Source organism: Nelumbo nucifera, chromosome 1 (genome assembly GCF_055504915.1).
Source record: "Nelumbo nucifera cultivar China Antique chromosome 1, China Antique-T2T, whole genome shotgun sequence".
In the NCBI taxonomy this organism is placed as follows: domain Eukaryota; kingdom Viridiplantae; phylum Streptophyta; class Magnoliopsida; order Proteales; family Nelumbonaceae; genus Nelumbo; species Nelumbo nucifera.
In genome coordinates, this window is record NC_142649.1 from 132,317,103 (window position 1) to 132,343,132 (window position 26,030).

General features: G+C 38.7%; 1 protein-coding gene across 13 annotated transcripts in view; it reads right to left on the reverse strand.

Annotated features, from left to right (window-relative positions):
- LOC104608197 (uncharacterized) overlaps positions 1 to 23,981 on the reverse strand; it is a 66,712-nt gene extending 42,731 nt beyond the window's left edge. For 2 of the 13 annotated variants that reach the window (XM_088894287.1, XM_088894286.1), the window contains exons 1-3: positions 21,341 to 23,974; positions 19,585 to 19,657; positions 4,934 to 5,058 (exon numbers count right to left, since the gene is read on the reverse strand). The gene's annotated coding sequence lies outside the window, so the exon portion shown is untranslated. Of the gene's footprint in view, positions 1 to 4,933; positions 5,065 to 19,580; positions 19,658 to 20,012; positions 20,165 to 20,275; positions 20,349 to 21,340 lie in introns of all 13 variants that reach the window. The other 11 variants (XM_088894279.1, XM_088894281.1, XM_088894282.1 and 8 more) reach the window with 11 other exon arrangements.
- Positions 23,982 to 26,030: the final 2,049 nt, after the last annotated feature.

Here is a 26,030-nt window from a genome sequence, read left to right on the forward strand (position 1 = left end):
CAAGCAACACTCTTGGGTCGTGAGCCATATAGCTAATGGGCCTAAAGCCCATAATTAATACGATTAATTAAGATGTCACATGACTGCGACATGGGTGAATATGGGTTTGGAAATAGGTGTGGAGCACCCATTCTCTTAGAAGGATAAGACCTATCTCTTGATAAAGTCCAAATCCAAATAAAGATTTGGATAAATCTCCTAATTCGATTAGGAGAAATGCTCCATAAAGGATAAAAGAAGAAGAGGGCGAACTGCTTTAGATAACTACTGCTAGTTCTGTTCTCTCTTCTTCTCTTGTCTGCCATGAAACCCTAGTTCAACCTCACCTTTTGGGACTGATAAAGATCAGTTATTCGTTTGATTTTTACAAGAAAAATACAAAGAAAAATCGTGCTCACCTCCCCAGTTTGATCCAAGAAGTTAAGAAGTTGGATTGCAGTTTTGCTGAAAACTATGTTGTTGAACTGTCTTCAACCTTAAGCTGCGCCATTTTCAGCGGAAGCTGGTTTTAGGGACTGATTTGGGCGTGAACTTCCACCTTGGGAACTACATTTGTGGAATCCGTATCAGGTATACGTCTCTCTCCTGTTTTGGTTTCAGATCTGGTCCTGTTTCAGTACAAGATCGATCCTAGAATAATGCGGTTTTTCGAATTGCAGGGAATTCGATTCTCGGAAGGTTAAGAATTTTTTTTTGAAATTTGCCCAGCCATCTAGCATGGTTCGGCCATCCATATGATGGATCCTAACCTTCCTTCAGAAATCCATAAAATGGTTTGTCAACCACAAGTTTGTCATTCCTTTTATCCTTATAACTACAAAGCAACATTGCTTGTTATGCTCATTCAGGAAATCCATAAAATGGCTGGAAAGCAAACTATCACAGTACTACTGCAAACTGACCACACACAAGATGATTCATGGATTCTGTACTCCTCTCGCACAATGCACACACACACACACACACACACAGAGTTGAGGTCTTCCATATTCATTCATCTCCTTACAAGGTTATCTTCTGTGAGAATTTTGTCCAACACTGTAGTCCACAGACACACATACACAGAAAAAACCCACTTTTGAAGAGACTGCTGCACACCAAATTTTTTAGCCAGGAAACTCTATTGTGGGAACTGTTCACATCTTGTTGTAAATAGATGTAACGGTAAACTTTCCTGATTTCTCCCATGCCAATACCCTTCTGTTCACCCCTACTTATATCCATCTTTACTTTGTTGTTGTTGTGGCAACTCCACCAGCCAATTTACTTCCCATATTTGTCAAGATGATTCCACCTACATCAATGTTAAGTACCTTTAGTGGTTTTTGTTCATTTTTTTATTGGGTTAGGTTATATGTAAAGTGTTGATCGGTGTTATGGATGGACGTATGGGGTGGGTATAAGTGTGAGGAAAGGTGTCAGGAGAGGGCCAAAGGGGAAAGTACCGTTTGCTTCAAAGGCTCTTTGGAAAGCTATACCATGTTGTATGACTTTTTCAAAGATAGAGAGGCAAAGGATTGATAGTTGAAAGTGAAATTGGGGTACAAGAGCACGTATAAAGGTTGAGATGAGGAAAGTTTCTGGTTGGCTACCTAAAAGTTGGCTGGCTAAGGCTCTCCATTGGTTGTAAAACTGGGCAAAAGTTTCATCAATTTTTTTGTCTCATGTTGGCTAGGTCATCTAAGGTAACTTCAGCTTTGAGATTGTAAGCAAACTGGTTAATGAATAGGCGTGATAGCTGGAAAAAGGTGGTGATAGACTGGCTAGGGAGATTTGTGGACCATGTAAGTGCCAAGCCTGTTAAACTTTAGGGGGAAAAGGTGTAAAAGTAAGGTGTCATTGTGCTGAATATTTATGCATTTAATAAGGAAAGCTTTTCTGTGGGTATGAAGGTTTCTTGTTCCATCATATAAGGTGAATTGGGGAAAAATGAAATTGGGAGGAAAGGGGACAGCACTAATGTAAGAGGGAAAAGGAAGGGAACAAAGCTCATGTAGGGAGGAAGCTTCTAAGGAGGTTTGGTGGTCGTCTAACTGTTTAGCTATTAGCTTGTTAACCATTAACTCTATGTTATCTTGAGGTGAGTGGGGAATAGGAAGAATTGCCTCTAGTGGGAGCGGTTGGGCAGTTGGTTGAGCGGATGTAAGAGCAGGTAGAGGTGCTGAAATGGGTAGAGGAGATGATGATTGTGTAATTTGCAATGTGTGTTGTGTGAGTGGTGTATGTATAGTATTATAATTCGGCCTGTCTTTGAGTTCTGTTAGTCTGATAACAGCCAAGAAGAGAGAAGAGGAAAGAAGGAAGAGAGAGAGAGAAAGGAGGAGAAAAGGAGAGAAGAAAAGTCTGGTTCGAATTAGGGAAAAAATTATCCCATTCGGCCAAACATGTTTTATATTACTAATATAATGGAAAAAACACATGTGCCCTTATTTAAGTGAGGGACACTAGTTCTAATATAATATTACAGATCAGAAACCTTAACATATAGAAATACCCCTACACTAACATATAGGTTATGTAGAGGGAGAGGATGTAGTTGTGTTGAGTGTGGATTTTGGATTTGTTGGCTGAGTTCTCTATTTTCAGCAGTTAGTGTGGCTAGGCGTTGATTTAGTGCAGCAATAGCATCTTTGTCAGGTGTGGAAGTAGTATTCATAGGTGAGTTGGACGTTGTTTCAGCTATGGTTTCTTTTTGAGTAAGGGGAATGGTAGGGAATTTGGGATGGGTGGTATTTTCTAAGTTGAGTTCAGGGAGTTGGAATTGGTTTGAAGCCATGATTTTGTTTACACTTCTAAGTTTTTGTAGTTGCATTTGTACCGGCAAGCAAGATGTTAAATAGGATCAGGTGTGTGGGGAGCATGGGTGTGCCAAAATGAAAACACGAGTGAAAAAAAAAATATATATATATATATAAGAAATTTGAATAAGTTCCAATTGAATAGGCCAGAGCAAGTGATGTAATTATCATAAAATTACATTAAACAAGTTTTGGACAAAACAAAGTGGAGAATGTATGAAGAAGTATTGGAATGGCTAAAGGAATAGAATTCACGGGAAGTTAAGGCGTCCAATAGTGGTAAGAGACAAATTAACTATGACAAATAACAAACTAGAACCCTACTATCAAGTTAAGCTTGAAATGTTTAAGATTCAGATTGTCTAAGTTTAACAAGATCCAAAATACTAGCAGTCCAAATAATGACAAAACCATAAAATTTAAATTCAAGTCATCCTAGTGGGTAAAATACAAAAATTAAATGAAGGATATATGGACTTGCTACAGAGTTGCAATATGGTTGAGATAAGATTAATCAAAATACAGTTAATATTTTCTTCATTGACTAAAGATCTGAATAAAAGAAAAACTAAATATTTAGAATATATAAATAAATTCTAGGCCTAAATCCTAGAGATAAATGCTTATGGCTAAGAAAACGGGGCTATCTAATAACCAAATCGAGTAAACTGAATTAAAACAAATCAATTGATGTAATGAGCAATCAGTAAACTGAAGGAAATGAAATAAAATATAATAATTAAATCGAGTGATGTTAGATCTTCCCTATTAATTGAACTGGGTATTGTTGGTATGAGTGGTGGACTTTTTTTTAGCATACAATGTCACATGTATGGCAGATTTGAGGGTGGGCTGAGTATAGCCCTGTAGAGAAGCTGCAAGAAGACTGCACGTTGCCCCAAGAGATGAAAAATGGAAAAAAAGTTCTTTGTTCCACCCTAAGGAGAGAAGAGAGCGAGAGAGAGAAAGTCCAGCCAAAATGGAGAAGTTCCGGCCTAGATGGAAGGGAGAAAATTTGAGGGAGGGAAAAAGGGAATGAGAAGAAAAGAAAGGGAAATAAAAAGAAAAGAAAGAAAAGTGGAGTGGGGCCCATTAGGGAAGGAGAAAAGAAAATAAAGAAAAAAAAAAGAAATTAGTGTTTACACAATCTAATCATGATTGAAGCTCTGATGGATGTCAGGAGAATTGAACTCTTTTGTGAATTATTTACTATGCTAGAGTTGTTGCATCCTGCCTTGTATAGCATTCTTTTTTTTATTTATAGTTGTTATCAGATTTTGGATGAGTATTCTATTTCTACTTGGGCTTTTTTTAATCTTGTATGATTTGTAGACTTTTGCCAGTGAATAATACAATTATACATATTTAAAATAAAAATAAAATGTCTTTTTTGGACATTGAGACTGGCCTATGATGAAATGAATATTTTTTAGCCAAATGATGTGTTTGGAAGGGTCAATATGCATGATAGGGGTTCCTTCCAATTGTGCAATTGTAGTTATCCTTCATTTATTTTGTTTTTTTTCCAGTCTTTTTGGTCATTCACCTTTATCTTTATTTTGTACTTCCAAATTATTCTTAATCAAAAATGATTTTGTGTCCATAGAAAACAAAGTAGTGTACTTGTTTAAATGAAAATATTATTTAGAACCTTAAGAATCCCAAAGTTAAATCCCTAATCTCTGGGAACTTACGTATACTCTGAATTATTGATAATATGCTGAAGAATAATTACTTATTTATTTGTTGTTGGGTGGAAGTTTTGAAGCCCTTCTATGATACTCCAGTTGATAGTTTTTTGAATAATTGGAAGTCCATTATTTTTTTGATATAGCATTACCATTTTGTATAGCTGAGTGGGGGAATCATGATACACATGTAAATCACTAAATCTTTCTGTAAATGCTTGAAGGTGGCTCCCCTCCTTTAATACAACGTATCAAAGAAAAAATAATTTGTTTGTTTATCAAGGCCAAGTTCTTTCTACTGGCAAATGGAAATCGTGAGCATTACCATTTGCGAGGGTTAATAGAGAGTCCTTCTGTGGATGATGATGGAGAGTGCTTCTCAGTTATAGTGTTAAATGCTACTTCTGTCAACATTGAAGTCTATTACAACAAAGCAGTTAACTATACCTTGATGGTCACCTTTGTATCCTTCAAGAAACATTACCACTTTGTCTTCTTTGTTCTATTGTTATCATTTGGTTGTTGGTGCTGTCCTTGACATTTTGTTTCAGGTATCTTTCCTTCAAGTTCTTCTGTTACTTCGACAGATGGAATAGTAACACTCGATCAGTAAGATTATCTAATCATTATTCCTCATTAGCTAATAAAAAAAATATTCTATTATTGGTAGATCCCCAATATAAACAAACATATACATCTACATATAACATGTATAATGTGCACAATTAATGTGTTTCCATTCAATTCCAATTTTTGATGGTACATAGAAACAAAATTATATTAAAAAGTAATGGAGATGCATAGAAGGAAAGAATGATAAGATGCCATCCCAATCCAGAAAATACAGATGAAAGAAATTAAAATACCAGCAAAACATAATTAATTACAGAGTATCTGTTGAAATTTCTAAAGTAGACCAAAAACAGGATCCAAACAAGGCTCTTTGCACATTCAGGAATTATGGATGCACTAAAATCCAATCCTTCTGGAACATAATCTTTCATGACCCTTATGCCTTCCATTAATAATTCTTTTGTTTTTATTCCGAATTCCCAGATCACTGCAAAAGAAAAACATCTCTAAAAGATATTTGGTTTCTTGCTTCCTTGAAGTATAGGCCACATAGAAAAATCTCATGAGGATTCCTTGGTTGCCATTGATGTCTTCTGAATAACGAGAAGAACCTGAAAGAAACGTAGCTATCTTGAAAGAATTAATTAGATGCATCTAGTCATCTAGAGGTGATCATGAGCACCTGAAATATAAGCCTGGGTCTGGCTCTACACAAACCTGGTTTGGGATTCCATTCTTATAATTTTAAATATTTATATAAGAGTATAAGATATATAAAATATTATATTCTATGACACATAATATATTTATAGAACATATGCAATACTTTATATAATATAAACAAAATAACGCACGCTCAATTGAGTAATGATCTACCTGGTTATGAATGAGAGCATTACAGAGTGATTAAACAATGAAATGACGATTTCTTCATTCCTTCCCATCTTTTTTTGTATTTTTTTTATGATCAGTAACTCATGAAAGGATTTTATTAATTTTAAAAGAAGGCAGTTAATTCCTTCCCATCTTGCATCTGCAACACAGGAGAGATATTCTCTTCTTCAAGCTTGCTAAGCAGCAAAATACACTGAGGTTGTTGAGGGCCTGGGAATAGGATCTCGTCACAGGTCGGTCCATGGGGAAAACCTCCTGTTTTCCCTTATTCCTTCCTGCTCTTGATGAACCTATCTTTGCGCCTCTGGTGATTTGTTCAAGAGATCACCAACTCCCCTAACTCACTTCTTTAACTGAATATTCGATATCCTCATTCAATAATGGTGTCTCCTTAAAAAGGAGATTACAAGAGTCCTAATCTTAGGGAGTCTCCTTGCTGAATAGGGAGACTTCCAATTCTATCTTGCTAAGGATAAGATAAGCTAATCCTAATCTGAAAATAAGATAAACTAATCCTAATCTGATAACAAGATAAACTAATCCTAATCTGATAACAAGATAAACTAATCCTAATCTGATAACTTAATAACAAGATAAGATAAGAGCTATAGAATAAGATAAGAACAAGCAAGATGATCTAATCTAATCTGGCAGTGGGTCAGGTTCCTGTTGCTGCCGACGGCGATGGTACGTCTTTCTGAGGAATGCGTCCATAACATTACTCCCCTCTTGGACTACGAGCTTGTCCTCAAGCTCGAACTCCAGATATGTGGCTTGGAACTCTGTCAATGGGATCCATGTGGCTTCGGCCGATGGTAAGCTACACCATTTCACCAAGACTTCAAGAACTCCTTGATTGAAATGAGAGCGGATGACAGCTTTAGGTTGGGGAATCAGTTTGCCATCTTGCAGGGGTGGCAGGGAGGGGACTTGGTCCGGAGGAACACCCGTAAATGGTTTCAGCAAGGCGATGTGGAAGACATCATGAATCCGGCTGGTCTCTGGCAGTTCTAGTTGGTAGGCCACACTGCCAATCCGTCGTAGAACCTTGTAGGGCCCATAGAACTTAGGGGCCAGCTTCGGGGCAGCCTTGTGGCGCAAGGAGCGTTGCCGGTATGGCTGGAGTTTCAACCAAACAAATTGTCCTGTGTCGAATGACAGTTCCCGATGGTGCTTGTCATAGTGGAGCTTCATGCGGAGCTGGGCCTGCTGTAAGCGAAGGTGGACGTCGGCTAGGAGGGCATCGCGTTCTTGTAAGGAGTGATCAATTGCTTCCAAACGAGTAGAACCCGGCTCGTAGGACAAGCGGGGAGGATCCTTGCCATAAACGACGCAAAAGGGAGTCATGCCGAGGGAAGAATGGTAGGCTGTGTTGTAGCAGCACTCGGCCCAAGGGATCCAATCCACCCATCGTCGTGGTTGATCGCCTACGAAACAACGGAGATACATCTCGATTGTGAGGTTAACCACTTCCGTCTGACCGTCAGTTTGTGGCCTGTAAGCTGATGAGTAGGCTAGGGTGGTGCCTTGTAGCCGGAATAACTCTTTCCAAAAGGCACTAGTGAAAATCGGGTCTCTATCGCTGACTATGGATTCTGGTAACCCATGTAAGCGAAAGACATGTGTAAAGAAGGCGAAGGCAACCGAAGTGGCACTGTACGGGTGTGATAGAGGAATGAAGTGGGCGTATTTAGAGAAGCGGTCGACTACCACGAAGAGAACTGATTTGCCACCTACCTTGGGTAGTCCCTCAGTGAAGTCCATGGAGATGTCGGCTCAGATCTGTGTCGGGATGGAAAGGGGCTGAAGGAGGCCTGCCGGGTGTAGGTTTTCCCATTTGTGTTGTTGGCATGTGGAGCAATTCTGGACAAAATCTCAAATAGAAGTCTTCATACCTTGCCAATGGAAATCAGTCCGGACACGGTGTAGTGTTTTTTGAATGCCCTCGTGGGTGGAGTTATGGATGCTGGTGATGATGGTGGGGATCAACGGGCAGTCTAGTGGAAGATGGACTCGTCCCTTATACAGTACCAATCCGTCTTCAAGTGACCAATTGGGGTCGGCGGTGCCGGATTGGATCTTCTGTAGCAAGAGCGACCATTCAGGGGACTGTGGTGCTGCCTTTTTAATGTCGTCAAACAGAGAAATCCGAGGTTGGGAAATGCTACACAGAACCATCGCGTCTTCATCTCGCCTAGACAAGGCATCAACTGCGCGATTTGAGGATCCCGCCTTAGATTCCACCCGGAAGTCAAACCCGAGCAGTTTGCTAACCCAATGCTGCTGAGGGGAAGTGGTGAGACCCTGCTCTAACAGATATTTGAGGTTGTAATGATCAGTTTTGACGACGAATGACCACCCCCACAAATATGGCCTCCAGTGCTGGACGGTCGGGCTAGGCCAATTAGTTCGCGCTCATAGGCTGGAAGCTTCAGGTGCCGGTCGGCCAGTCTGCGGCTGAAGAAGGCAATCGGGTGCCCTTGCTGCTGTAGTACGGCCCCGATACCCACTCCGGAAGCATCGCACTCGACTGTAAATTTGAGGGCGAAATTAGGTAATTGCAAGATAGGGGTGGAAGACAGGGCATTTCTCAATGTCAGGAAAGCTTCATCTGCTGCGTCGTCCCACCGGAAGGAATTTTTCTTCAACAAGTTGGTTAACGGGGCTGCCAACACTCCATAGTTCTGTACAAATTTGCGGTAGTAACCCGTTAAACCGAGGAACCCGCGTAAGGCCTTGGCTGATTGAGGTTTGGGCCATTCTTTTATAGCCTGAATCTTGGAACTATCAACTGTCACACCCTGCCCATGGATGACGTGGCCGAGATAAAGAACCTGTCGCTTTCCGAAGAAGCACTTGGATCATTTCCGGAATAATTTGTGTTGGTGTAGGAGCTCGAAAACGGTCCTTAGATGGTGGACATGCTCTACCCATGAATTGCTGTAAACGAGGATATCATCAAAGAAAACTAAAACAAATTTGCGCAGATGGGGCTGGAATACCTCGTTCATTAGTGACTGAAATGTAGATGGGGCGTTGGAGAGTCCGAATGGCATGACTAAATATTCGAAGTGGCCATGGTTGGTGCGAAAAGCAATCTTCTTTATGTCTCCAGGAGCCATGCGAACTTGGAAGTATCCGGACCTGAGGTCCAACTTAGAGAAATACTGGGCACCATGCAACTCGTCCAACAGTTCATCAACAACGGGAATAGGGAACTTATCTTTGATCGTCCGGTCATTGAGTTCTCTATAGTCAACACAGAACCTCCACGTTCCATCCTGCTTCGCCACCAACAGAACCGGCAAAGAGAAGGGGGAGTAACTTTTGTGTATGATTCCTTGGTTCAGCATCTCTGTACATTGTTTCTCTATCTCGTCCTTCTGTAAGTGAGGGTAGCGATACGGCCGGACAACGACTGGTGCTGAACCCGCCATCAAAGGAATACGATGATCGCAAGTTCGGGGAGGGAGGAGGCCCTTGGGTTCTTGGAACAGATCTGAAAACTCGGCGAGAAGTTTTTCCATGGCTGCCAGTTCTGTCTGAAGTGCATGGACCTGTGGTGTCCTTTCTTTAACCCTGCAACCGTGCCATGAAACTTGCTTTCCATTTAGGTGGAAGGTCATGGTGAGTGTGCTGAAGTCCCACAAAATCGGGCCTAGGGTAATTAACCACTTGACCCCTAGAACAATATCGAATCCATCCAATGAAAGTACAAATAAATCAGCAAGAAACAGTTCAGAATTGACCTCTACCGGCACGTCCTTACAAATTTCTGGATTGTGAACTCTCACCATTTGCGATGGCTACCTGTAGTCGCGGTCGAAGCTCCATTGGCAGTTTTAACTGAAGGGCGGCATGTTCACTTATGAAGTTGTGTACTCCCTGAATCGACGAGAATGCGCACCGGTTGACCTGCTATTTGTGCCTATAACTGCATGGTCTGAGAAGTTTTAATGTCGGTGATCGCATGGAGAGAGATCTCTGGCTCGAATATGACTGGTTCTTCTTCCTCCTCCTCTTGTTCATCGATGAGGAGGCAAAAAAGCCTTTTGCATCTATGTTCTGTCGAGTAGAGGTCATCACAGTTGAAACATTGGCCTCTTGCTTGGCGTTCTGCCATTTCTGCCCTGGTTAAACGCTTAATGGGTGGAGCGGCCATGTTGCTACCTGTACTTGTCATTGGTCTAGAGGCGGTGGTGGTGGGAGATTTCAGTTCTCGGCTAGTAGTAGAAGAGGGGGTTGTTGCTGTTGATCTTGGGGGTACCCATGAGTTTGGTGGCTGATCCACATTAAAAATTCCGCGGCTGAGCTGCAGTTTGCGCTCGAACGCACGGGCTAAGTTCATGGCTGTGACCAAATTTGGGGGATTCTGCATCTCGACATCCACCCGTAGGGGTTCTGATAACCTTGCCATGAACATATCCACTTGTTGGTCGGATCGCACGGAGGATGCCCTCGCAAGGAGGGTTTGGAACTGTCGCTGATATTCAGCCACTGTGCCGGTCTGTTTAAGGTTAATCAGCTCACCCAGTGGGTTGCTGGTCAGTGGGGGTCCGAACCTAAGAAGGCAAAAGGACTTAAACTGGGGCCAACTGAGCCCGGGTTCTTCTTGCTCTAACCGATAAAACCAAAGTTGTGCTTCCGTTGTTAAGTGAAAGGCGGCTAGACTTACCTTATCCCGGTCATCTGTCCGTTGGTTCCGAAAAAATTGCTCGCAATGATACAGCCAGCCTAAGGGGTCTCTGTTGCCGTTGTACGACGGGAATTCCAGCCTGCTGTACTTGGGGACGACTGCGGTTCTATGGCTCACGGGCTGCTGCTCGCCGGAAGACTCTGGCAGATCTGGTCGGCGGCCATTGGCGGCTGTCCCTCCTTCAAAGTTCACTTCCCTGCTAGAAAGGAATAGCTCCATCAGGCGTCGCAGCTCCCTCACTTCGTCTTTGATCTCACGGATTTCAGAGCTGTTCTCCACGAGTTGGTGCTCGAGGTCGTGGACCCTGGATGGTAGCTGCTCCAGATCACCCATGATGCCTTGCTCTGATACCAAGTTGTTGAGGGCCCGGGAATAGGATCTCATCATGGGTCGGTCCACGGGGAAAACCTCCTGTTTTCCCTTGTTCCTTCCTGCTCTTGATGAACCTATCTTTGCGCCTCTGGTGATTTGTTCAAGAGATCACCAACTCTCCTAACTCACTTCTTTAACTGAATATTCGATATCCTCATTCAATAATGGTGTCTCCTTAAATAGGAGATTACAAGAGTCCTAATCAAAGGGAGTCTCCTTGCTGAATAGGGAGACTTCCAATTCTATCTTGCTAAGGATAAGATAAGCTAATCCTAATCTGATAATATGATAAACTAATCCTAATCTGATAACAAGATAAACTAATCCTAATCTGATAACAAGATAAACTAATCCTAATCTGATAATAAGATAAACTAATCCTAATCTGATAACTTACTAACAAGATAAGATAAGAGCAATAGAATAAGATAAGAACAAGCAAGATGATCTAATCTAATCTGGCGGTGGGTCAGGTTCCTGTTGCTGCCGGCGGCGATGGTACGTCTTTCCAAGGAATGCATCCATAACAGAGGTGTTCTTAAGCTTGGAAACTAAATCACTCTTTGATTTCTGATTTCAAAACATAGGCTAATCAAGGCGTTTTTAACACTCAATGCCTCAATCTATAAAGTCTTGGGCATGTCTTGCAATGTCTTCTAAATCCACAGCAATCATTTCCCCAAAAATGAATTCTAGAATCCTCACTGACATTAAAATTTGATATGCTAGAAAAATACTTGTTGAAATTGGATGAACCCTTCCAAACACCAATCCCATATGTGGGTGTTACCTCTCTTGCTTATCACCTTCCTATTGGATCGAGGAAGGCAACGGATTGGATGAAGCATTTGAAGGGGAAGACTGATATGTTTTTTGAGTTAGGGAGGCTTTTGTGCTTTTGCTTTTGTCTATCTTAGTGTTTGTGGCTTGGTTCTTTTTTCGGTTGTGTGTGAGTTGGCTGTTGTTTGTTAGTTGCTTTCTTGTCTCAGGTGATTTCTCATCACCTTTTTATTGTACTCTCTTTTTGTTTTTAATGAATTTATTTTTATTTTAAAAAAAAAAAGTGTTACCTATCTTGAATCCCAGTCAAATCTAGCAACAAGCTATTACACTCCTCCAAAGAAGTTCAGATTAGCTGCACTTGATGGCTGTATTAGGGGCTGTTGAACCAATAATAATGCCTCATGTCAGTGATCAAATATATATGCTCCACAACTACTACAATTTCTCAATTCATATGCATGGATGATGTGGGGCTCCCTCCAAAGAGCTTCCCTAGAATTCCCAAACCTCCACAGCCATTTACCAACCAATACTTTATTCAGTAATCTTATTCTTATAAAACCTAGTCCTCCATTCTTCTTTTCACAACTGACACAATCCCACTTGACTAAATGAATCTTTCTCTCCATCTTATTATTTTATCCTTCCATTTTCTTAAAAGCAGATCTAATGAGATATTCTAAATACTTTTGTCAGGGAGCAGCTAAAGTTTCAATTTTGATGATTGGGCAGCAAGCTGTAATGGATGCTTATCTTTGTCTTGTACATCTAACTGCAGGGATATTAGTTGGTAAGTCTTGTGAATGATCAATATGCATATATTAGCATCTGTTAGTGGCATCCTGTCAAATATCAGCAGGTTTTGATAGTTTTCATATATGACATGTTTTCTTCCATGTAATTTGGCATTTTTGACTGAATAATTTTCATCAATATGGCTATGGGATTATATTTCAATTTTGGGTCACAATGAAGTTAAAGGCAGAACCAGCTATTTATGATATACTTGTAGTCTTATTAGAAGATTAGAGAGCAGGAAGGAAGAGAGAAGACAAAGAATGAAGAGAGGGAAGTTCAAGACTTGAGAGAAAAACTGAAAACCATGGGCGGGACTCCTTTGAGTGGAGCAAAATATTACCTAACTTAGCTTGAGTAACTCCAAGTAACTCCTTTAATCAGGAAATCAGCTAACTGGTTGTCAATCATTTTTTATAGTAAAAGAGAAGAAAACTTTATTAAAAATGAAATTGGAAAAATACGATTTAAGGGGTGATAAGTGCAATAGTAATCATTCCATTGCACGGAAGTTCTGATGATATCTCCAATGTAGACCAGAAAGAAGATCCAAAGCCATTCCAGTTATGCTTGCAAATTCTGGGTGTACTTGAATCAATCTATAATCAAATTTTCAAATTCTGACCACAACATTTCCAAATGCAGCGTGGGCATTTGAAAAAGATATTTAAAGACATGTCTCCCGCCTGATTACCTCTAAGATCCATAGATCTTTTGTTTTTCTTTTGTAAGTGAATCCCAAAAATAAATATTCTGGGTGCTTTGTCTTCCTTCTCTTTCTCCTTTCTTCTTCTCTAAGAAGGTTTTTCTTTCTTTCTCTCATCATTCTTTAGATTTTGAATGCTATAGGACTCTCAAAGTGATTAAAGTCTCTCGAGTTTCTTGGAAATTTTCTCTCCATAGGGGGCTGGCTCTAGCCTCCCTTCAAGGAGATTAAATAGGGATTGTGGTGGTTATGTAACCACCCTCTTTTTAAGTGAGTGACACTGTTATGGACACCTTCCTCAGGAAGACGTACCATTGCCGCCGGCAGCAACAGGCACCTGACCCACGCCAACAGCAACAGTGATTCAGTGATGGTCATCCTACCCAGTTCGGCAACAACAGCCTTATCTAGATTAGATTAGCTCATTTTTCTTGTGCTTATCTCTTATCTTATCTTGTTAGTAGCTTATCAAATTAGGATTAGCTTATCTTATCTTTAGCAAGATAGAACTGGAAGTCTCCCTATTCAGCAAGGAGACTCCCTTTGATTAGGACTCTTGTAATCCCCTATTTAAGGAGACCCCATTATTGAATGAGATATCGAATACTCAGTTGAAGAAGTGAGTTAGGAGAGTTGGTGATCTATTGAACAAATCACCAGAGGCGCCAAGATAGGTTCATCAAGAGCCGGAAGGAACAAGGGAAAACAGGAGGTTTTCCCCGTGGACCGACCCGTGACGAGATCCTATTCCCGGGCCCTCAACAGACACCTTGCCTCCAACATAAAGGGAGGTAGGGCCAGGCACCAGACGCTTTTAATTGCCTAAATAGGATCTCAAGTCATACCATTAGTCCCTGCAAACAGTGATTTAAAAGGCACGCCTCAAGTGCACCTAGGCGCACAGGCGAGGCGCATTTCAGGGTAGGTGCCTCGCCCATGTCCTAGACGCACGCCTGATGCACCTAGGCATGCGCCTAGTGCACCTTGCGCCTCAGCCCAGGCGTGTGCCTTTTGAAACTTTGATGCACTTTTTTGCTTCGAGAACCCTCTATTTGGTAATGTTGTTCATTCGTTCATCCTAATAAAATGTCTTCTTAAAAAGCAATTAAAACTAAAATCATTATTTTTTGTGTGAGAACTAAGAACTTAAGACCTAAAGTGGTACAAAGAGAGTGGGTTTTATGTTTTACATCACATTAGCTACTTGAAATAATGCAATTGAGTAAAAAAGAGAGTGGGTTTTATATGCTTTAAAATGTTTTATATATTTGATTTTATTTTTAAATTCTCATTTGAATATGCTTTACATGCTATATTTATGTATTTTAATATTAGATAATAGGTTTTTTATAACATTTATTTTAAAATTAAAGTTTATATTTTTATTAATATTATGTTTAATAATTTTTTTTTCAATTTTTGCATTTTTTGAATTTTTTGGCATTTTTTATTTTTTAGCCTTTTCTTTTTATTTTTGCGCCTTGCTTAAAAAGTCACGCGCACCTTGCCTTACGCCTTGCGCCTCAGATGCAAATTGACCCCTGCGCCTTTTTTGCGCCTTGCGCTTTTAAAACACTGCCCACAAATAGATGTGGTCCCAGGTTGATTAAAAATAGGACTTGGGTGAGCCTTAAGACCCAATAGTTACTTTTGGAATAGTTAAATTGCATGGACTTGTGACAATTCTCATTTTTCTTAAATAGAAGAAAAGATGCATATGGATGTACCTTTTTCATAAATTTTACTTTCAACAATGAAGCATAGGCCTGCTACTACACTGCTGATGTCATCTTGCAACTAGCTTAAGACAGTAGGGATCAATTCTGGCTTGTTTTATTTACATGTATAGAAGAGAGAAATTTGTTTGATACCAACATGCAAATATTAAAGTGTTACTAGAAGACTATAGAGCAGGAAGAAAGAGAGAAAATGAATTGAGATTTTATTAGTCTGATATTATGCCAATCTTTAGGTCATTGATCAGTTTCTAAAGATTTGTCAAGGCTCTCCTATTCAATTCCAATTTACATGTTCCAAGATCTACAGCACTGCAATTCCCAGTCACAAAAACATTGGACTGGGTGGAAAGATTTCCCAACCTAACCCAGGACTTATGCCATTGTTGCATTTCAGACCACTGGCCTATCAAGCTAAACACTGACTTCATCACAAAAGGAAAGCCCCCTTTTAGACTGGAAAAATGGTGGACCTCTCACAAGGATTTTAAGAAGATTGTAGCTGTTTGGTGGGAGGAATGTGAAGTAGAGGGATGGACTGGTTTCCAGCTTTTACAGAAATTAAAATTCCTTAAAAGGAAGCTGAAATCTTGGGGGAAAGAACAGTACAAAGCCTTTGAAGATGAGAAAAGGAAAATGCTCACAGAGTTAGATGAATTAGTAGAAATCTGCTGAATTAAAAAATATGAAAGAAACGTAGTTTCTTGAAGAGAAAAGGAAGAGAGAAGGAGAAGAAGAGAAGAAGAGAAGAAGAGAAGAAGAGAAGTTGAAAAGAAAAGAGAGCAAATAATCTGGCCACCCCCTTCACTTATTATATATACTAAAAATAATAGAATAGTACAAAGACAACTAGGGCAGAAAAACATAAAACAGCATATATAACACTCAAAAACAGAATAAAATTTGGACTCACATAACTATTGTAGTCCCCAATTCCTATCTAACAACTAACATAAAACATCTACTCAGAAAAACATCATAAAACTGATTAATCTTCAACACTCCCCCTCAAGTTGGGAGTAAATGTCACACATTCCCAACTTGCGTAGATCATGTTCAAACTTGTTCTTTGCCACTCCTTTAGTGAGAACATCAGTCAGCTGCAACTCTACAGAGACATAAGGCAAACAAACTTCTCTAGTTGTTACCCTTTCTCTTATAAAGTGTCTATCAACTTCAATGTGTTTTGTCCTATCATGCTGAATTGGATTGTGGGCAATATTGATTGTAGCCTGATTGTCACAGTATAACATCATAGGTTCCTCTGCTTTCACCCCAATCTCACTCAAAAGAGATCTAACCCAAAGAAGTTCTGAGACACCATGAGCCATGGATCTATACTCAGCCTTTGCACTTGACCTTGCCATAACTGCTTGCTTCTTACTCTTCCAGGAGATCAAGTTTCCACTTACAATGGTACACACTCCTAATGTAGACCTGTCATTTAATCATCTTGTCTAGTCTGCATTTGTATAGGATTCTAGCTTCATATTCTCATGATTTGAGAAAAGAATGCCTCTGCCAGGGTGTTTTTTCAGATATGCAAGTATTCTCTCAATAGCTTTCTAGTGCTGAACCCGAAGTGCATGCATGTGCTGACTCGCAACACTGACAGCATAAGTCATGTCATACACAAATACAGTAGTTGGCCCACCATTCTTTGATATCTCCCCACATCCTTTACCAATTCACCATCCACACCATTAATTCTGTGATTTGGATCAATAGGAGTGCTTGCTGTTTTAGTCCCCAGCTTCCCAGTCCCTCGCAGTAGGTCAAGTACATACTTTCTTTGTGAAATGAAGATTGTTAGACAGTGTATGCTCTTAGCTCCAATCAGATTGATGTATTTGATGACATTTATTGTAAATGAATAAAAGTACATAATTGATTCATGTGTTTTGGTATGTTTCTCTGTAATACCCTTAAAACTGGACACTTATGAGACTCGTGTTAGTTTAGAATCTTCGCAGCCGTTGGATAGATCTAGGGAGATTTATCCTGCCAAGGTTGACACTGATGTGCCGCCAAGTTGGTTGGGGTGGCTTGTCTCAGCTGCCAGGGTGAGACCTGAGGTACATGTAGGGTGGGTTTTTTTGAAACTCTGAACCGGAACGAAATTCCAATATTGCCCTAGACCTTAGAGACAGATGGGCAAAACTAGAATGTTACACCTGACCCCTAGACTCGATTATGGTACTACACTAGGTGTTGGATTGGGCTGTCTGTGATATGCCAATCAGTGAGATCCTTAGAGGGGGTCAAAACCTGGGTATGTTGGGATAGTCCGAGAATTCATCAGAGTGGGTGATCATAGTGACAGGATCAGCCCCTTTGTCGGACAAAGTGAATGATCGGGTAATGCACTTTCTCTGATGGAAACCTAAACTGCCAGCAATTGATTTCAAACGTTGAGATTTGTTTTTGTAAAATATATTTATATAGAGATATATACACACACACACACACACACACACACACACACACACACACATATATATATATATATATATATATATATTAATTATGGTTTCAAAATGTGAAAAAGAAAGGAGTTTCTCGGAAGTTAAAGAATGTATTTTGACAAGGGCAATTCAGTGGTTGAAAACTCTAAATCTCTTTAATGCATACTCTTTCGATGACCTATGGAGAAATTGGTTAGCAATGGCTAACACTTCTACTAGGAAGGACAGATATGTGGTTGAATGGATGCCACTAGGGAGGAGTTTATTAAGCTGAACTTTGATGGGATTAGCCGAGGTAACCCTGGACCTTCAGGTATAAGAGGAGTGCTGAGAAACAAAGATAGTAGTATTATATCTTTGTATTCAGGTCCTGTGGGTGTGGGAGACTCTATAAGGGCCGAATTACTTGTTGCTGTGCAAGGAATCCAGCTCACAAACCAGCTAGGAAACAGGGGGTTTCTCGAGGTAAGAAACAAACATCTGATTATTGAAGGGGACTCCCAAGTGATAGTGGGTTGGTTGCAGGATCCGGACTCCATGATCTAGGGCTATAGAGATCTTCTCAAAAAGGTTAAATGGCTAACAAGGAATATGACAATCAGAGTTCAGTGGGTAGGCAGATCAGCAAACTCAATGGCTGATTCACTTGCAAAACAAGGGGTTTTTTGAGCTACTTTATTTTGGGCTTCTGTGTAATTTCTTTTGAACTTATAATTCTGTAACTAGTTTTAAAGGAAAGGTCGCACCTCATGCCTTTCCATGGGTTGCATATAACTCTTATTTGCTGGTTTAATAAAATCTTACTCATTCATCAAGAAAAAAAATATATCTTCATTTAACAATCCCAATGGACAGTCAGAAAGCATTCAAATACAACTGCAAAAGGAAAGCAGTTATTGTGCACTGCATGGCAGGAAAGCAGTTATTGTGCACTGCACAGCACCAGCCATTTCAGTCAAAGGTTAAAGCATTTCATGCCTACCTCTGGGCCAACTTACTTATCCAAAAAGTGCACATACAGATAAAGACATGATAAATTCAAGAAAAAGATCACCCTCAAGGAGGTCAACTGGTCTTAAATTATCACATCCCCGTTCATTCAAAATATGATGTTCAGTTAAAAATAATAAGAAAAGTATTTTACTTCAGAAAACTAGAAGGATAAGAAAGATGAGCAATTAATTCTAAAAACTCAAAATACTGGATTCTTTAATAGAGACAAACAGACAAACAGAGAAACCCTAAATTGGACAAATTGAATTAATGCATGTTTAAGTATACTCATGGGAGACTAAAACGTTCATTGATGTGGACGCTCATGTGCAAGGCCCGCAGCCAGAATAAAAACATTTTGCCAAAACCCATAACATGAAGATAGAAGTAAGATAGAATGGAGTGACGAAGCAGGATTTATGGTCATTATGAGGTTTTACCATGTTGCTTTCAGTTGCATTTTGAATCTTTAACACCAGATTCACTATTTTTAAGAGAAAAAAGTGATATTGGAGAAGCATTTTTCTGTATTTCATTTACTTCAGAGGAAATCAAAGATCAGAAGTCAGAACCATTTTTCTGTAGTTCATTTTGATATTGGAGAAGCATAATGTATATGTACCAAATCTACAAATATATGATGCATGTATATGCAATTAGGATGCCATATCTTGAATAGTTTGATTGAAAAGGAGAAAACTGATAGAATCCCAAAATGTTTTTCATACATTATAAATCTGCAAATCACCTCAAGATGGACAGAATCAAGCTCATATGCAAAAAATGGAATAGGGAAGAAAAGATCTTGACTTTGAGTCAGCTCACTGTAAAAATATGTGCCATATAAAGTAAAACAATGTCTCTTTTTGAATTGATAAGTGAAGCTGTATTTGTAAAACCAAAGCTTCATACAAATGATACTTTCCATTTGACTACACAAGTTAAAAGGAATCATACTGGACCTAGAGCACTCTAGTAGTACAACTAAGCCAACTCAATATTTATTATCAATTAGAAAAATCATTAAGGTCCCAAAGCTACCAACCAAAAAAATCATTAAAATCCCAAGTAGAAAACTTACAAACCTTTGTAGGTCCCTGTAATGTTCCAGGCAGAATATGGGCTGGGGTCATTTTCATCTCTTCTAATAAATAGCCACTGCATGAACTAATGTCAATAAGTACAAAAAAAAAAAAAAAAATATGAATTTAACTTTGATTGCATATTCGATGTAATTAGCAATCAACAAATGCTTGAAAATGACAGCTGAATCTGCTTTACCAATGATGGGCAAAGGTTATTGGTCACATTCCATGATTAATGTGTAGTGTATAAAGTGAAGATAAAGCCTGATAATTCACTTAAGATGCATAAAGCATCATTTGAAACTAAATCCACCACAGGGAGTTTGTAATTGATTATGAAAAGGCAGATTGATTCTTTGTGCTAAAATCTGTCAACAGGATAATTTTCAAACAGAATTAAACAATATATTTGAATGATAATGAGAAACCTCCTTGCTCACTACACCATGTTTGTCACCTTTAGAGCACCATTACAGTCCCAAAAGAGCTTCATAGATGGATCTGAATGAGAACATCAATTGTTCTTACATATGGACATGATCCAGATTCTTCACATAGAAATCTCTTGATTACTCAGCTCCTGTTATATGTAGGAAATAACTATTATAGGAGATAGCAGCGGTATCATGCATCACATGAAGGGCACTCTCAGATAAAATTCAAGACAGGATTTTCTAATGCATTTCATTACTTTATAATGTCTGACATCCCCTATGCCATTGAAGCATTGGTTATTGGAGCAAAAGTATGCTTTGGGTCTTATCCTGCAATACACATAACCCTTACTTAGAACCATGTAGGTCAGGATGACACAAGTTTGGGTACATTAAATTTGTTAAACCAACCAAATTCTTATCCCTTCTCTTGATGAATTCTGGTGGACTGCATGCATATCCAATTAATTTGTACACCCAACATAAACTTGTAACTATATTCTTGAAGAAACTGCAATCACAAGTTGAGAAACTTGTATATATAGAATGTCTAACCTAGCACATCCTTACATTATGCATTAGAGCATTTCAGTATGTTATCACATTATGTGTTCTAAACACTTGTGTTGCAAGTTCAACATTGCTTTCTATTGTTGCCGAGGGTTCCTCTATTTGATATGAACAATAAAATATCTAAATTACCAAATAGGGATTGTTTATCACTTGTCAAAAAAAAAAGAAAAAGAAATGAAAAGAGAAGTGGCTACTTGCCAAGTCGGGCATATTTATTGTCCAACGTTCAATCATCCATATACCCAAAGTTCTCAGGCAGTTTGTAAACCCATTTTAGCTGAACCCATTTCTAAGATTATGGGGTCAGATACACATGCCTGCAGTGCCCAGACAATAGAAATGTAATTGGGTCCAACATTGCACAGGCAACTGCTTTTCAGCATAAATACTTACGCATATCAGATTTTAAGTGAATTACCAAAAAAATCAGATTTTAAGTGCAGAAAGTCAATCAAGTACTACTGAGAGCCAAATGCTCGGATGATACTTTCAAAACCATAAGTTCCGAGTTTCAAAACCAAACACAGAGGTCTCCTCATAAAAGAATGCCAACTACTCTTCTTCAAATGAGGTCAACCTTGAACAGTTGTATTCCTAAATTGTAGTACTTGACACAAGAAGTGGATTGCAGTCAATAAACAAAAGTAACATTTTTGAAATTCAAGAATGCATGGCGATATCTTTTGTTCCCAATTTGGAAGAAAATATATGCAAGAAAACCAAACAATCAAAACTTATTAAAAACTGACCTCATCACCCCAAGACCGAGCCCTCTCCCTTAGAGGCCTGAGAGCCGTTACCAGCCGGAATCAAGCTAAAACTACGCATAGACCAGCAATCGCATCCCATAAAGAGAACCTTCTCTTTCTCATCAGTGGCATGTAATCTTAATTTGCCTTTCAGGTCAAACCCAAAACGCAGTTCAAACTCGAATTTCAACAAAACGTCTCTGTTTCGGCTGATGTCGAATACTTGAAGGAAACAAACCGAAACCCATCAGAGAGATTGAAGAAGCCGGTTGCTTCAAGTAGATTCAACTGCCCGAACTAACAACCGATGTGATGTGACAGGATCGATAGAAAGGGATAGCTCAACGAACCATTGAACCAACGGCAACGCCACCCACAAGGCCACAACACACATCCAGCGATCATCAATGGAGGCGAGAGAAAGTAAATTAAAATAATAAAAACACCCTTTTCTTCTTTTTCTCGTTGTGGTTAAATGAATTCTCAAATGGGTTTCTTCTTCGTCTTTCTGTCCGGCTTTTGCAGTAGTGGTTGTTGAGGTCTTGTAGGTAAAATGGCGGTCAGAGCCTCGGAGGATTGTAGCAGAGCACACAGCCCATTCATTTTTTACTATTTCTCCTTTACAATATAAAATTTCTGTTTCGTTCGGGGCTTGGGTCGGGTTCTTTGCCCCGAGATTGGCTTTTGGCAGGAAATGTATGCTGAGAAAGCGAGAAGTGGAGCTGGGCAACAGGGCAAGAGACAAAGGAAGAGCGAATATGCAATATAAACGGACCCGGATTAGGGGTTTGAACAGGTTGGTAGGATCTGGGTATGCATCGGTGTTCGGTCCGATCACGTGCAGGCCCGTGTCCGATAAGGATGTCCCAACACGGGCTCACCAAAATGATCGGAAATAGGGCTGTCAACCAAAGTCCGACAATTTTTTTTTTTTACAGGTAAAATTACATTATATTAACAAAAAGATCACCTTACAAAGTTCTGAACATCTATATAGTAGGAGGATAATCAGGTAACAAAAAACTGTTCCTGTATAACATGTTTACTCCATTTTGTTAATTGATGTACAGAAACATTATATCTCCTATTAATATATAATAATTGAAAAGAACTAAAAGCATAAAGAAAGTTTTAAGTTTTTACTAACAATGCTAATGATCCGTTTGGTTATCGAGAAATAATGGGATGGAAAGGGATGAGATAAAAAAAGATAAGATGAGAAAAGAATTTTTTTTTTTTCATTTTTGACACCCTGTGTTTGTTTGCTGAGAGGCATTATCCTATATAATATGCTTTTCAATGTTTGGCTGATGAGAAAATTTTGAAGAATGTTTGATTTTATTCCATTTTGATAAATCCATACATTCTCCAATTTCACAACACTACCCTTATTTAAGGGGTGATATAGCATAGTAATAATTGAATTTTGCATGGTGTTTGTCTAAGTAAGATTTTAGAACTCTATTAAAGAGTGAATTTCTGTATTATGAATCAAATCTTTTAGCTTGGGGTTTCATTCATTAACATATATTGTATCTACTAAACTTTTTTGGGGATTATTTCCTATCTATAAAACACTTGACTTATTTCAGTAGAAAGGGGGAAACTAACTTGCAAAGTGTTTCATGAATATAGTGAAAGAAGATGTTTCACAGAGACGTCTCTCTAATATATACATTTAATGATCAACATTTTTCTATTTTAGTAAAAGAAGAATGCCCAGAAAAAAAATTAACAAATAATAATATATTTGCAAATCAATATTTCAGCAAAAATCAAAAAGTAGGAGCATGTAGGAAGGGTTTGTCACCTTCAAAGTTTGCAGAGGATACAAGGGTGAAGCAAGATCTGGAGTTGTTCTCACTGCCTCGGATCTTCACCCCAACAAGAAAACATATAAAAATAAAAAAAGTAAAAAGAATAATCGGGATCTGTTTTAACAGACCTTGAAGGGGGTTTGAACCCAAAAAAAGGCATAAACACCTTGGTGCGTTTTAACGGGAACATTTGAACCTAGAAGACATAAACATGTTAGATCTATAAGCACAAGCGTAGATCTATAAAACATCTACCTCTATGTCGGAAACAATGGCTTTTAGCTGACGAACGACCATGTCTTCCTGACAGCATGAGGAGATCGATGATGCCAAAAACGTGAAGAAGACAGTTGCCTTTATTCTATGGTCATGGATCTGGTCTTATCTTGGCTGGATATCATTGGGAATATTGTCGGAGACTTGATCATTGTAGACGCAAGGAGATGGTGAGAGGACAGCTGCAGAGCTTCAGTCGAAAGTCTCGACATTTTTTTCTCAAAATTTTCTCTTCTCATTGGGGTTGCATCATTTCAGCGCAACCCCGCATCCTTGGTTTCGAGAATCAACATCCCACGATTTTCCATCCCATCCCAGCGAATAAACACGTAAAAATGAAAATCCAATGAGAATATTTCCATTTTCCCATCCCAATCATAACATCCAAACGTACCATAAGGATGACCAGTGCAAGGAAGATTGATTTTGAAGAGCTTGAACAACAATCTGAGAATCTGAGCAAATCAACGGATGAAATTTTTCAAGTTGTCGGGCCAAAATAATTCCTGGATAGATGGCAAAGAGTTCAGCTTCTGCTACAGATGGCTATGGGGCGCTTGTGGGGTATGCCATGTGGGCAGTCGATCTAGATCAGGATTTTCAGTGATTCATTTATCTAGGAAAAAATAATACTCTCCTTATATTTTGGTAAAATATTTATCCATGTACACCCAAAACTGCTAATACGTGATAGGACAATGTTGTCCCTTTAATAATGTCAAATTGGTTATTGTATACCTTTGTCTCAGTTCAGGAATAAAAAAACACCAGCAAGTGCTTTTATCCGAGTTCACTTTGGTTGTTTTTGGGAGCCTTCGCACATGATACTTTAGCTATTTCAAGTCCTTATTTGTCTTTTCAATTAAAAAATATTGAGTATAAATATCTTTTCTGCCCACATTCACTGTGATATATCATTCATAGCAGTCTACCAAAACAGATCAGGCTGTTTTTTACAAACAGTCAAGTTTTTCCCGCTTATCCAAATAAGTTTCTTTTTTTTCAAGAAACACTTACCTGGATAAGTGTATTTAATCAAGTAAGTCACTTTCCAAAAAACAAAGGAAGCCTTTATAACGGTACCCCCCTTGCACTTAAATATACCCATGGTGTCTTCTAGGTTAAGTGGGCTGACCCATTGGACTTTCATATACTTACATCTCTTATAATCAAGATTTCCTCCTCACAAGTCATACCAACTTCACAATACATACCACCATGTATTCGTAGCATCCTCCTGGATCTACTGACAACAACACATTGCTGGCCACATTCACCTCAACCACATAGCAAGAATATCAACAATATAAAGTACAACCAATATTCCTGATGTGTGAATGAGTAAATGTGGATAATAAGTAATTAGCAAATCCAAACTTTTTTGTGCAAAACTCTTTTAATATTTTAAAATTCCTATTTTAATTTTTTAAAAAGGAATAGATCTTTTTTTTTGGTAAACAGAAATTCATTAAAAGAGAACCAACCACAACACACAACATGAAGCAAAAACCAAACATAGAGAAACAGGAAAAAAAAGAGAGAAAGGGAAATAAAAAACACTAAAACTAATAGGGAAGCACAGGGCAACAACAACAGTAGACAAAAGCTTGAACTCAACAACAACAATTGAACTTAGCCAAAGAAGAGAAACCCAGAGCTCCTCTCTTCTCATACCTCTCTTAGCCACTTCATGAGCTACTCTATTAGCAGAATGATTAGCAAAAGAAAAGGACGCATTTAAAGAAATAGCTAAGAACAAAATATCTTGGATCAGAAGTGAAATCTCCACTACACAACCCATTCCTTTCTTCACAAGCCAGTCAATCAAAGATTTGTTGTCACTTTCAACTGTAATATAGATTTTGTAAGAGATAAGCCTTAAAAAACTACAAGAATTTCAGCCTGGAGGGCTGAACTAGCTATAATCTTCCTACAAAAAGAAGCCAAAAAAGAATATATTACATCCTTTCTTGCTCTATTTCTACAACATAACTTTATTCCTTGCTTTGTTTTGTTTACCACCATTACTTTTTGGTCAATTTATCTAATCTTATATCCAATTCCGCCTTTTCCTTTTATTGCTTACTAGTGAATGACCCTGTACTAAGTACGGGGAATCAATATAGAATCAATACTGTTAAATTTATATTTATTAATATTTTAAATAATTATTAAAATGAAAAGAAATATTTAATTCAAAAAATAACTTTTTAATAATTATTAGAATATTGATAGTTTTCTTTTGTTATGATACGTAGAGGGTAAATAATTAATTGAGATTGATAGAATGTAAGCAGAAGTGGTTGTGAATAACCACTTTTGCATTTTCTACATTTTTTAGGAATTGATTGAAAGTGGTGATAATGGGTTGTGGGCTTTAGCAACAACTATATGTAGAGGGTTAATAATTAATTGAGATTGATAAAATATAGGCAGAAGTGGTTGTGGATAACTACTTTTACATTTTCTACATTTTTTAGGAATGAATTGAAAATGGTGATAGTGGGTTGTAGGCTTTAGCATCAACTTCTCGGAAAATGCCACATGTCTAACTTTCTAAAAAATGAGAAGGCCATGTATTTGAATGGTGGGGAGTT